This window comes from Arachis duranensis, chromosome 9 (assembly GCF_000817695.3).
Source record: "Arachis duranensis cultivar V14167 chromosome 9, aradu.V14167.gnm2.J7QH, whole genome shotgun sequence".
NCBI classification, from domain to species: Eukaryota; Viridiplantae; Streptophyta; class Magnoliopsida; order Fabales; family Fabaceae; genus Arachis; species Arachis duranensis.
This window is the reverse complement of record NC_029780.3, coordinates 53,309,220-53,322,710: the sequence shown is the minus strand read 5'-3', so window position 1 is coordinate 53,322,710 and position 13,491 is coordinate 53,309,220. Positions and strand designations below refer to the sequence as shown.

Here is a 13,491-nt window from a genome sequence, read left to right as displayed (position 1 = left end):
AGAAATACGAAGGGAAAGAAAAGATTTAGATTTGGGGAAGAAACAGATAAGATATTTGGCTGATTTGGATAAGCCGTGCGGCGCTTGTGATGCGGACGCGTGAGTGACGCGTGCGCGCGGATAGCGCTTCCATGAAATGACGCGGACGCGTGGATCGATTTGTGCCATTAGCACGAGTGCAACCTCGTGGTCGCGCAATGATGACAAGTCATCATATGCCCATTTTTCAAGCTAATTTCACTTGTTCCACTAGTTTTTATGCACTTTCTTGCATTCTAAGTAAGTAATTTGGAATGGAAATGCATAGTTTCTGTGAATCAAACAACCACCATTTAATTGATGCTAAATCATGAGATTTAAGCTAAATTTAATTGATTTTTAATGATTTATAAACCTTGTGAATTTGGTGATACTTTGAGTGGTTGTTTTGATTAGGTGAAGAAAAGAAGAAAATAAGAAAGTGTGGCTTAAGAAGCGTGACTCAATGAAGAAGAAAGTGTGGCAAAGAAAATGAGGAAGCGTGGCGCATGGAAGGAGGAAGCCACAATGCTCTCTCCAAGAGCACAATGCTCTCCAAGAGAGCACAACATTGAACCAAGCATGCAAAGCTTCAATGCTCTGCCCCCCTTGTGAGCGGAGCACAATTTGAAACCAAGAAAACAAGGGAGGGAAGAACACTACTCTGCTCTCCTTGAGAGCATTATCGGGCTCATCAAAGAAATAAATTCAAGAAAAAAGCTTACCAATGCTTACCACAACGTTCGAACTCATGAGCAAGGGGGAGTGGGGGAGCGCTACTCATAAAGGAAAATAAGCCAAAAATTGGCCAAAATGCTCCCAGCAAGTCTCTAACACGGAGGCTTCACTAACAAAGCAAGGAAGCTGCGCTCTTAGCACCACTTGAGTGCTACCCTGATGATGTCCAAGACTTGGCACGCGAAATATTTCAAGGGCGCAAGACACACACTGCTCCGCTCTCCACAAGAGCAGGGCAGTCCCCTGGTGCCTCTCCAAGCCTTGGCACGCAAAAAGGATCCCCATACAAAGCTTTACTGCTCTGCTCTCCACAAGAGCAAGGCAGCCTCCTGGGAGCAACATGGGCTGAAATTCAATTAAAAATCCAACTTAATTCATTTCTTCACCAAATCAAAAGCCCATCCAAATTCTAAAATCCAAGAATAGAAAGTGTATAAATAGAAGCTAGTTTGATTTAGTTAGGACCTTTTACCTTTACTTTTGAACTTTCATCTTAATATTCATTTTTTACTCTGAACTTTCATTTTACATTTTGAGCTTTTACTCTTGAATTTAGTTCTTAGAGAATTGGGAAGGAGAATTGATCTCTCTTCTTCCTTGTTCTTGCTTTAGCACTCTTTACTTTTGCTTTGGATCTTGGGTGGAGAATTGAAGAACTTCTGTTTCACTCTCACCTTGAGACCTCTTGTTTACTTTTCTGCATAATTGAATTCCAAATTCTGTTTACTGCTTCATCTTCTAATCTTTCTGTAATTTACTTATCTTTATTTCTTTTGCCATTATTCTTGTTGGATCAAGGAAGGATTTGAGATCTAGACTTGTTTTCTAGTCTCTTCCACTCCCGAAATCATCAACCATCTTTTAATTTTCTGCAATTAAGCACAAGTCAGTTTTTGTTTTACATTCTCAAAGCATTTGACTCTTCTGTTTGAGATCTACTTCAATTTAATTCATCTTTTGCCTTTCCGCTTGTTGCAATTTATTTCTTCTTGTTTAAATCCTGCAATCCCAATTCCCAATTCCTTTTATGATTCAAGCAATTTACATTTCTTGCACTTTAAGATTCAGTTATTTACATTTCTTGCAATCTAAGTTTCGGCAATTTATATTTCTTGCACTTTAAGATTTAGCCTCTTTAATTTCTCTGCACTTTAATTTTCAGTCAATTACCCCTCTCCCTTTACATTTCAAGCAACTTAGCTTCTGTCAATTACAAACCACTTAACCAATACTTGATTCGCTTGACTAAATCAACCAATAAACTAAAATTGCTCAATCCATCAATCCCTGTGGGATCGACCTCACTCAGGTGAGTTATTATTACTTGATGCGACCCGGTACACTTGCCAGTGAGTTTTGTGTTGGATCGTTTTCCACACATCACGCAACTCTCTGTTTGAAATGCATATTGCCAAATCTTTGAGTGACACGATCGCGTGGTTGATGCGATCGCGTGGATGGCCTGAATTTGAAAATGGCGCAGATGCGTGGGGCACGCGTACGCGTGGCAAGGCTTGTGCTTCTAGCACGAGTCCAGCCCAATTCTAGCTCAACTTTCGGCCATACACCCTTTTTATGTCGATTTTGAGGCACGCGTTCGCGTGGGTGACGCGGACGCGTGGGAGGCGTTTTTTCCACATGACGCAGACGCGTCAGCGACGCGGTCGCATGGACCAATTTGTGCCAAAGGCATGCCTCCAGCCACACTCTCGCGTGACTCTCTGTTCAATCTTATTTTCTTCCCAACGCACTTGTGACGCGGACGCGTCAGCGACGCTTACGCGTCACGTGCGTGTTTTTTTTTATGCAGTATGCAAAATGAAAAATGCAATGAATGTTATGCAGAAATTCCAGGTTCAAGCAAAATTCAAAAACAGACTAAAATTTAAATTGAAAAAGGAACGGTCATACCATGGTGGGTTGTCTCCCACCTAGCACTTTTAGTTAAAGTCCTTAAGTTGGACATTCTGGTGAACTCCTTGTTATGGTGGCTTGTGCTTGTATTCATCCAAAAAGCTCCACCAATATTTGGATTTCCAGTATCCCCCGGGATCCCAAACTAGGCACAGAAAGCCTTCAAGCAAGCTAAAGCAAGTGACAAGGCCCCAAGAGTATTGATTTCTAGATTGAATTCCGGGATCCCAAACCTTGCTTTTGCACCCGTCTTCTTGTTGAGCAATATTGTTCCATCTGGGTGGCAAGCAGTCTGAATTCTCACTGAAGCAGCCAAATAACTTTCTATACCCATTAAGTTGAGCTCTATACCAACCTTTGCATTTAAACTTTGAGCTTCCAACCTTAATGAACCTTACAGGACAATTCTTACCACTAACCATCTTCCTCTTACTCTTAATGCCAAGAAGAGCTCTAAGTTGACCATCCGTCTCCAGTAGCCCGTATTCAAGTGGAATTAGAAAGCCAAGGGATATGAATTTTACCCAATTGAATGTTGTGAAGGATGATGGCAACTTAGGGGGAGGGGTTTCTAATGAACTTGCAAGCTCCATTCCCTTGTGCTCTTCTTTGACATCTTCCACCTCTTTGCAAGCTTCTTCAATTTCAACCTCTTCATCTTAGCTTTCTTCTGATTCAATTTCTTCTTCATTGTTCACCAAAGGCATGGGAGGTTGTGCTTCTTCTTCTTTAATCTCCATGTCAAGTCCAATAGGGGAGGATTCAAATATAGATAAGAATTCATTAATGATTGAATCCATCTCTTGATTGTCTCCTTCAAAGTCTTCAACCATGATATGCTTTGGAGGTTGTACACCCTCCTCAACATCAGTTTCAAACGTCTTTAAAGGAGGCTCTATAACTAGACTTTCCCATGGAGGTTCAACATCTCCTAAGTTTTCAACCACTGCCTCCTCTTCTTTTTCAACAATTCCGGCTTCCTCTACTTGTTCCAATACCAAATTGTGCTGCTCACTATCCACCGGAGTGCCTAACTTCTCCTTCCTGCTACGTTCTTCAGTAGATTCTCCACATGAAGCCATGGGGGTTCCTTGAGTGTCCGAACGTCGGGAAGGTAATCGACTTATCGCTTGATCCAGGTGTTTAAGTATGAAATCATATTCCTCCTTGATGGCTTCTTTTCTATGATAACTCCCTTCAACTATTCTTTTATCTTCGAGGGTCTCTCCAATCTCCACATTTTAGGCCTCCTCTTGCTCTAAGACAAAATCAGACTCCTCCTTGATGTCTTCCTTCACTGATTCTTCAACCATTCCTTCGACTTCAAGGGTCTTAACTACCTTCACCTATAAGGCCTCCTCTAGCTCCTTATGAAGTATGGATTCGCGAAGATGATCCCTTCTCTCTTGTTTTATGTCAATAGCATCATTGGGATCATGTTGCTCTTAGATTGATGGATGTGGGTGCTCTTCCATGGATGGTGGTGATGGGATGGATAGGTCATTCTGTGGTTGAAAAGGAAGTGCACTAGAGCTTGAGGGTTGATTGTTGAAGGTATTTGGTGGTCCGATTTGGGCGGCGAGAGCTTGTATAGTAGAGTTTAGATCGGCAAATGCTTTCTCCATGGAGGTTTGGGGTGGATAGGACGGTTTATTTGTTGGGATAAAGGGTTCATGGAAGGAAGGTGGTTCATCTTGATAATGATAAGGAGATGGTGTATATTGAGGTGGTGGTTCTGTATATGGTTCATTTGGCTCATAAGGTGGTTGGTATGGTGGATACGGGTTAGGGTCATATGGAGGTGAATGGTGGAAAGGGGCTTGTGAGTATGGTGGTTCAAAATTATATTGAGGAGGAGGGGGTTCATGGGCATATAGTGGGTCTTGATGGTAACTACAAGGGGGTCCACCATATCTATCATCTTGGTATGCATTGTAGAATGGTATTTGTCCATGATATCCTGGAAGGCGTTGTTGCTTAAAGGGTTGGTCAGATCCTCTTGGCTCCATCCATCTTTGGTTGCTTTGACCTTGATGCACATTCTTGTTGTAATCTCCTCTTCCTGCAACATAATTGTAATTAGACTCAAAGCCAAAGGGGTGAGAGTTTATAGTAGTGGAAGAAAATAAAAACAAAAACTAACAAAAAGAAAATATTTTGAAAAATATTTGATTTTTTTTTAAAAATAAGTTAAGATATTTTTGAAAAAATAAGATAAGATATATATATATATATTTTTTTTTGAAAAATATTTACAATAACCAATAATAAGGCACACGTTTGCAATTCCCCGGCAACGGCACCATTTTAACGTTGGGATTTTTGCTAGTGAAGAATTTTGTAAAAATATAGTCACGTTGTGAGTATAGATTCTAAACCAACAGAAAATCCCTTCGTATAAATGTTTTGGTTGTCACAAGTAACAAAACCCAATAAATTTATAAACCAAAGTATTCAAACCTCGGGTCGTCTTCTCAAGGAATTGCAGGGAAGTATGATTTATTATTGGTTATGGAAAAATAGTGTTTGGGTTTGAAAAAGGTTTTAAGAAAGAGAAATAGATTGCAAGAATTAATAAATTAATAACTAATAAAACTCTTGGCATGGTATGAAAAATGGAAGTCTGGTGAGCGAAATTGTTACTCATGCTTAAATTGTTGTTAGAAATTGATTGTCCCTGGTGATGGCGCCAAAACCTTGGTGCGTAATACCATGGTCCAAACATAACTTCACAACTTCGCACAACTAACCAGCAAATGTACTGGGTCGTCCAGGTAATACCTTACGTGAGTAAGGGTTGATCCCACAGAGATTGTTGGTATGAAGCAAGCTATGGTCACCTTGTAAATCTCATTCAGGCGGATTATAATTGATTATGGAATTTCGAAAAATAATAATAAATAAATAGAAAATAAAGATAAAGTTACTCATGTAATTCAATGGTGGGAATTTCAGATAGGCGTATGGAGATGCTGTGCTCCTCCGGAATCTCTGCTTTCCTACTGCTTTCATCCAATCCTTCTTACTCCTTTCCATGACAAGTTGTATGTAGGGCATCACCGTTGTCAATGGCTACATCCCATCCTCTCAGTGAAAATGGTCCAAATGCTCTGTCACAGCACGGCTAATCATCTGTCGGTTCTCAATCAGGTTGGAATAGAATCCCGTGATTCTTTTGCGTCTATAACTAACGCCCAGCCTTCAGGAGTTTGAAGCTCGTCACAGTCATTCAATCCCGGAATCCTACTCGGAATACCACAGACAAGGTTAGACTTCCCGGATTCCCATGAATGCCGCCATCAATTCTAGCTTATACCACGAAAATTCTGATAAAGGAATCCAAGAGATATGGGCCCGGTCTAAGGTAGAACGGAAGTGGTTGTCAATCACGCGCGTTCATAGGTGAGAATGATGATGAGTGTCACGGATCATCACATTCATCAAGTTGAAGTGCAACGAATATCTTAGAATAGGAACAAATCGAATTGGATAGAAAATAATAGTAATTGCATTAAAACTTGAGGTACAGCAGAGCTCCACACCCTTAATCTATGGTGTGTAGAAACTCCACTGTTGAAAATACATAAGTGAAAGGTCCAGGCATGGCCGAATGGCCAGCCCCCATGATGGTCTAAGGACTAGGCATCCAGAGATGTCCAATACAATAGTAAACTATCCTATTTATACTAGACTAGCTACTAGGTTTACAGGAGTAAGTAATTGATGCATAAATTCACTTCCAGGGCCCACTTGGTGTATGTTTGGGCTGAGCTTGATCAATCCACGAGCTGAGGCTTCTCTTGGAGTTGAACGCCAAGTTGTAACGTGTTTTGGGCGTTCAACTCTGGGTCGTGACGTGTTTCTGGCGTTTGACTCCAGACAGCAACATGGAACTGGCGTTGAGCGCCAGTTTACGTCATCTAATCACGAATAAAATATGGACTATTATATATTGCTGGAAAGCTCTGGGTGTATACTTTCCATCGCCGTTGAGAGCTCGCCATTTGGAGTTCTGTATCTCTAGAAAATCCATTTTTAGTGCAGGGAGGTCAGATTCCAACAGCATCAGTAGTCCTTTGTCAGCCTCCTATCAGAGTTTTACTCAGGTCCCTCAATTTCAGCCAGAAAATACCTGAAATCATAGGAAAACACACAAACTCATAGTAAAGTCCAGAAATGTAAATTTAGCATAAAAACTAATGAAAACATCCCTAAAAGTAATTAGATCATACTAAAAAATACCTAAAATCAATGCCAAAAAGCGTATAAATTATCCGCTCATCACAACACCAAACTTAAATTGTTGCTTGTCCCCAAGCAACTGAAAATCAATTAGGATAAAAAGAAGAGAATATACTATAAATCCAAAAATATCAATGAATATTAATTCTAATTAGATGAGCGGGACTTGTAGCTTTTTGCTTCTGGACAGTTTTGGCATCTCACTTTTTCCTTTGAAGTTTAGAATGATTGGCTTTCTCGAGGAACTTAGAATTTCAGATAGTGTTATTGATTCTCCTAGTTAAGTATGTTGATTCTTGAACACAGCTACTTTTATGAGTCTTGGCCGTGGCCCTAAGCATTTTGTTTTCCAGTATTACCACCGGATACACAAATGCCACAGACACATAACTGGCCTTGGATCCTTTTTACCCTTGCCTTTTGGTTTTAAGGGCTATTGGCTTTTTCTGCTTGCTTTTTTTTCTTTCTATTTTTTTCACAATTTTTTTCGCAAGCTTTTGTTTTTCACTACTTTTTCTTGCTTCAAGAATCAATTTTATGATTTTTCAGATCATCAATAACATTTCTTTTTGTTCATCATTCTTTCAAGAGCCAATAATTTTAACATTCATAAACAACAAGATAAAAAATATGCACTATTCAAGCATTCATTCAGAAAATAGAAAGTATTGTCACCACATCAATATAATTAAAATAAATTCAAGGATAATTTCGAAATTCATGTACTTCTTGTTCTTTTGAATTAGAAACATTTTTCATTTAAGAGAGGTGAAGGATTAATAGAATTATTCATAGCTTTAAGACATAGTTACTAACTACTAATGATCATGAAGTAGAGACACAAAACATAGATAAACATATAACATAAAAACCAAAAAGCATAGAAAATGAGAACAAGGAATGAGTCCACCTTAGTGGCGTCTTCTTCTTAAAGGACCAATGATGTCCTTAAGCTCTTCTATGTCCCTTCCTTGCCTTTGTTGCTCCTCCCTCATTGCTCTTTGATCTTCTCTTATTTCATGGAGAATGATGGAGTGCTCTTGATGTTCCACCCTTAATTGTTCCACATTGTAACTCAAATCTTCGAAGGAAGTGTTGAGTTGTTCCCAATAGTTGTTGGGAGGAAAGTGCATCCCTTGAGGTGAATCTCTCCATCTCCCATGATTCAGAGGTGGAAGCAATTGTCTTCCCTTTTTCTTCTTTTTTTTTTTTTGAGGTTTTTCTGGCCTTAGGTGCCATCAATGGTTATGGAAAAGCAAAAAGCTATGCTTTTACCACACCAAACTTAAAATATTGCTCGCCCTCGAGCAAGAAAAGAAAGAAGAGAAGAAGAAGAAGAAGAAGAAAATATGGAGGAGAGGGGGAGAGGTGTATTCGGCCATGTAGGGTGGGTTTGGGTGGGAAAGAGATGATGGATGTGAGTGGGGGAAGAGAAATTGAGGTGATTAGTGAAGAAGAGAGAGGGTGAGAATATGTTAGGTGGGGATCTTGTGGGGTCCACAGATCCTGAGGTGTCAAGGATTTACATCCCTGCACCAACTAGGTATGTAAAATGCCTTAGCATACCCTTCTGGCATTTAAACACCAAAGTCGTGCACGTTCTGGGCGTTCAACGCCCATGTGTAGCATGTTTCTGGCGTTGATCGCCAGTTCCATGCTTGTTACTGGCGTTTAGCGTCAGCTTTCCTCAGGGCATATTCCTGGCATCCAAACGCCAGGATGTTGCTTGTTTCTGGCGTTCAGCGCCAGATCCATGTTCTATTCTGGCGTTGAACCCAGTCAGATGCACCTTACTGGCGTTTAGTCCTTCCTCCAGGTTGTGATTTTTCTTCTGCTGTTTTTGATTCTGTTTTTAATTTTAATATTTTTTTCGTGACTCCACATGATCATGGACCTAATAAAACACAAAATAACAATAGAATAAAAATAAAATTAGATAAATAAAAATTGGTTTGCCTCACAACAAGCGCTCTTTTAATGTCACTAGCTTGACAGTGGGCTCTCATGGAACCTTAGAGAAGTTCAGAGCATCATGAAGGTCTCCCAACACCCCAAACTCAGAGTTTGAATGTGGGGTCTTCTCAACACCAAACTTAGAGTTTGGTTGTAGCCTCCCAACACCAAACTTAGAGTTTGATTTTGGGGGCTCTTTTGGACTCTGTACTGAGAGAAGCTCTACATGCTTACTCTCTTTTGTTACAGAGGGATGTCCGTGTGCCTTAAACGCAAGGTAGTCCCCATTCAATTGAAGGACTAATTCTCCTCTGTTAACATCAATCACAGCACCTGCTGTGGCTAGGAAAGGTCTTCCATGGATGATGCATTCATCCTCTTCCTTCCTAGTGTCTAAGATTATGAAATCAGCAGGGATGTAAAGGCCTTCAACCTTTACTAACACGTCATCTACTAATCCATAAGCTTGTCTTACTGACTTGTCTGCCAATTGTAATGAGAATAAGGCAGGCTGTACCTCAATGATCCCTAGTTTCTCCATTACAGAGAGTGGCATAAGATTTATCCTTGACCCCAGGTCACACAGAGCCTTGTTAAAGGTCATGGTGCCTATGGTACAGGGTATTGAGAATTTGCCAGGATCTTGTCTCTTTTGAGGTAAGATTTTTTGAACCCATGTATCTAGCTCACTAATGAGCAAGGGAGGTTTACCTTCCCAAGTCTCATTACCAAACAACTTGGCATTCAGATTCATGATGGCTCCTAGATATTGAGCAAATTGCTCTCCAGTCATATCTTCATTCTCTTCTGAGGAAGAATAGTCTTCAGAGCTCATGAATGGCAGAAGGAGATTTAGTGGAATCTCTATAGTCTCTATATGAGCCTCAGATTCCTTTAGGTCCTCAATAGGGAACTCCTTCTTGCTTGAGAGACGTCCCAGGAGGTTTTCCTCACTAGGATTTTCGTCCTTCTCCTCCCTTGTGCATTCGGCTATATTGATTACATCAATGGCCTTGCACTCTCCCTTTGGATTCTCTTCTGTATTGCTTGGGAGAATACTGGGAAGAGTTTCAATGATTTTCTTACTCAGCTGGCCCACTTGTGCCTCCAAATTTCTAATGGAGGATCTTGTTTCACTCATGAAACTTAAAGTGGCCTTAGATAGATCAGAGACTATGTTTGATAAGTTAGAGGGGCTCTGTTCAGAATTCTCTGTCTGTTGCTGAGAAGATGATGGAAAAGGCTTGTTATTGCTTAGCCTGTTTCTTCCACCATTATTAAAGCCTTGTTGAGGCTTTTATTGATCCTTCCATGAGAAATTTGGATGATTTCTCTATGATGAATTATAGGTGTTTCCATAAGGTTCACCCATGTAATTAACCTCTGCCATTGCAGGGTTCTCAGGATCATAAGCTTCCTCAGAAGCTGCCTCTTTAGTACTGTTGGATGCATTTTGTCATCCGTTCAGACTTTGAGAGATCATGTTGACTTGCTGAGTCAACACTTTGTTCTGAGCCAATATGGCATTCAGAGCATCAATTTCAAGAACTCCCTTTCTTTGAGGCGTCCTACTATTCACGGAATTCCTCTCAGAAGTGTACATGAATTGGTTATTTGCAACCATGTCAATAAGTTCTTGAGCTTCTGCAGGCGTTTTCTTTAGGTAAATGGATCCACCTGCAGAATGGTCCAATGACAACTTAGAAAACTCAGATAGACCATAATAGAATATATGTAATATGGTCCATTCTGAAAATATGTCAGAAGGACACTTTTTGGTCATCTTCTTGTATCTTTCCCAAGCTTCATAGAGGGATTCACCATTTTTTTGCTTGAAGGTCTGAACATCCACTCTAAGCTTGCTCAGCTTTTGAGGAGGAAATAATTTATCCAAGAAGGCCGTGACCAGCTTATCCCAGGAGTCCAGGCTATCTTTAGGTTGTGAGTCTAACCATGTTCTAGCTCTGCCTCTTACAGCGAAAAGGAAAAGCATGAGCCTGTAAACTTCAGGATCTACTCCATTCATCTTTACAGTCTTACAAATTTGCAAGAACTCAGTTAAAAACTGGTAAGGATCTTCAGATGGAAGTATATGAAACTTGCAGTTCGGTTGCATTAGAGCAACTAATTGAGGTTTCAGCTCAAAATTGTTTGCTCCAATGGCCAGAATGGAGATGTTTCTTCCATCAAATTTGGACGTGGGTTTAGTAAAATCACCAAGCATCCTCCTTGCATTATTGTTGTTGGGTTCGGCTGCCATCTCCTTCTCTTGTTCGAAAATTTTAGAAAGGTTACCTCTGGATTGTTGTAATTTAGCTTCTCTTAGTTTTCTCTTCAGAGTTCTTTCAGGTTCTGGATCAGTTTCAACAAAGATGCCCTTTTCCTTATTCCTGTTCATATGAAAGAGAAGAGAACAAGAGAAAGGAAGAGGAATCCTCTATGTCACAGTAAAGAGGATCCTTATTATTAGTACAAGAAGAAAGGGAATATGAGAGAAGAAGAATGAATAGATAGGGGCAGTGATTTGAGATGAAGAGAGGTGAAGATAAGTGTTAGTAGATAAATAAATAAATAGAAGAAGGGGAGAGGGAAGAAATTTCGAAAATAAATTTGAAAAGAAGTTAAATCATTTTCGAAAATAAAAGATAAGATAGAATTAAAATTAAAACAATTAATTAATTAAAAAGAATTTTTGAAAAAGAGATGAGATATTTTCAAAAATTAGAGATGGAAAAGTAGTTAGGTGGTTTTGAAAAAGATAAGAAACAAACAAAAAGTAAAATAGTTAGTTGAAAAATCAAATTTGAAAAGATAAAAAGATAAGAAGTTAGATAAGATATTTTTAAATCAATTTTTTTTTGAAAAAGATATGATAAAAGATAAAATTTTTAAGAAAAAGATATTTTGAAAATGATTTAATTTTTAAAATTAAAATTGATTACTTGACTAACAAGAAACTAAAAGATAAGATTCTAGAGTTTAAAGATTGAACCTTTCTTAACAAGAAAGTAACAAACTTCAAATTTTTGAATCAATCACATTAATTGTTAGTGTAATTTCGAAATTTTGAAATAAAATTAAGAAAAATATTTTTGAAAAATTATTTTGAAATTTTTTAAATTAATAAGATAAAAATGAAAAAGATTTGATTTGAAAATGTTTTGAAAAGATAAGATTTTTAAAATTGAAAATTTGACTTGACTTGTAAGAAACAACTAATTTTTAAAATTTTTTAACCAAGTCAACCGAAAATTTTGAAAATTTGGAGAGAAATAAGGAAAAGATATTTTTTTTTTTATTTTTGAATTTTTGATGATGAGAGAAAAAAACATAAAAATGACTCACAACATGAAAATTATGAATCAAAACTCATGATGCATGCAAGAACACTATGAATATCAAGATGAACACCAAGAACACTTTGAAGATCATGATGAACATCAAGAACATAATTTTGAAAAATTTTTGATGCAAAGAAAACATGCAAGACACCAAACTTAGAAATCTTTAATGCATGGACTCTAACAAACGAAAAATGCATATGAAAAACAACAAACAACACAAAACAAGAAAACATCAAGATCAAACAAGAAACACAAAATATTTTTGATTTTTATGATTTTATGATTTTTTTTGTATTTTTATTATTTTTTTCGAAAATTATTTTTTTGGAAAAATGAAAAATAGAGAAAAAATTTTGAAAAATTTTTGAAAACTTTTTGAAAAGAAAATTACCTAATCTGAGCAACAAGATGAACCGCCAGTTGTCCATACTCGAACAATCCCCGGCATCGGCGCCAAAAACTTGGTGAGCGAAATTGTTACTCATGCTTAAATTGTTGTTCAAAATTGATTGTCCCTGGTGATGGCGCCAAAACCTTGGTGCGTAATACCATGGTCCAAACATAACTTCACAACTTCGCACAACTAACCAGCAAGTGTACTGGGTCGTTCAAGTAATACCTTACGTGAGTAAGGGTCGATCCCACAGAGATTGTTGGTATAAAGCAAGCTATGGTCACCTTGTAAATCTCAGTCAGGTGGATTATAATTGATTATGGAATTTCGAAAAATAATAATAAATAAATAGAAAATAAAGATAAAGTTACTCATGTAATTCAATGGTGGGAATTTCAGATAGGCGTTTGGAGATGCTGTGCTCCTCCTGAATCTCTACTTTCCTACTGCTTTCATCCAATCCTACTTACTCCTTTCCATGGCAAGTTGTATGTAGGGCATCACCGTTGTCAATGGATACATCCCATCCTCTCAGTGAAAATGGTCCAAATGCTCTGTCACCGCACGGCTACTCATCTGTCGGTTCTCAATCAGGTTGGAATAGAATCCCGTGATTCTTTTGCATCTGTCACTAACGCCCAGCCTTCAGGAGTTTGAAGCTCGTCACAGTCATTCAATCCCGAAATCCTACTCGAAATACCACAGACAAGGTTAGACTTTCCGGATACCCATGAATGCCGCCATCAATTCTAGCTTATACCGCGAAGATTCTGATAAAGGAATCCAAAAGATATGGGCCCGGTCTAAGGTAGAACGGAAGTGGTTGTCAATCACGCGTGTTCATAGGTGAGAATGATGATGAGTGTCACGGATCATCACATTCATCAA

The 13,491-nt window shown here is 38.6% G+C and overlaps 1 non-coding gene across 1 annotated transcript; it reads left to right on the top strand.

Annotated features, from left to right (window-relative positions):
• The first annotated feature begins 10,622 nt into the window (after positions 1-10,622).
• LOC127742348 (small nucleolar RNA R71) lies at positions 10,623-10,726 on the top strand. Its single transcript, XR_008003537.1, has one exon. It is a non-coding gene; the product is annotated as a small nucleolar RNA R71 (small nucleolar RNA).
• The last annotated feature ends 2,765 nt before the right edge of the window (positions 10,727-13,491 follow it).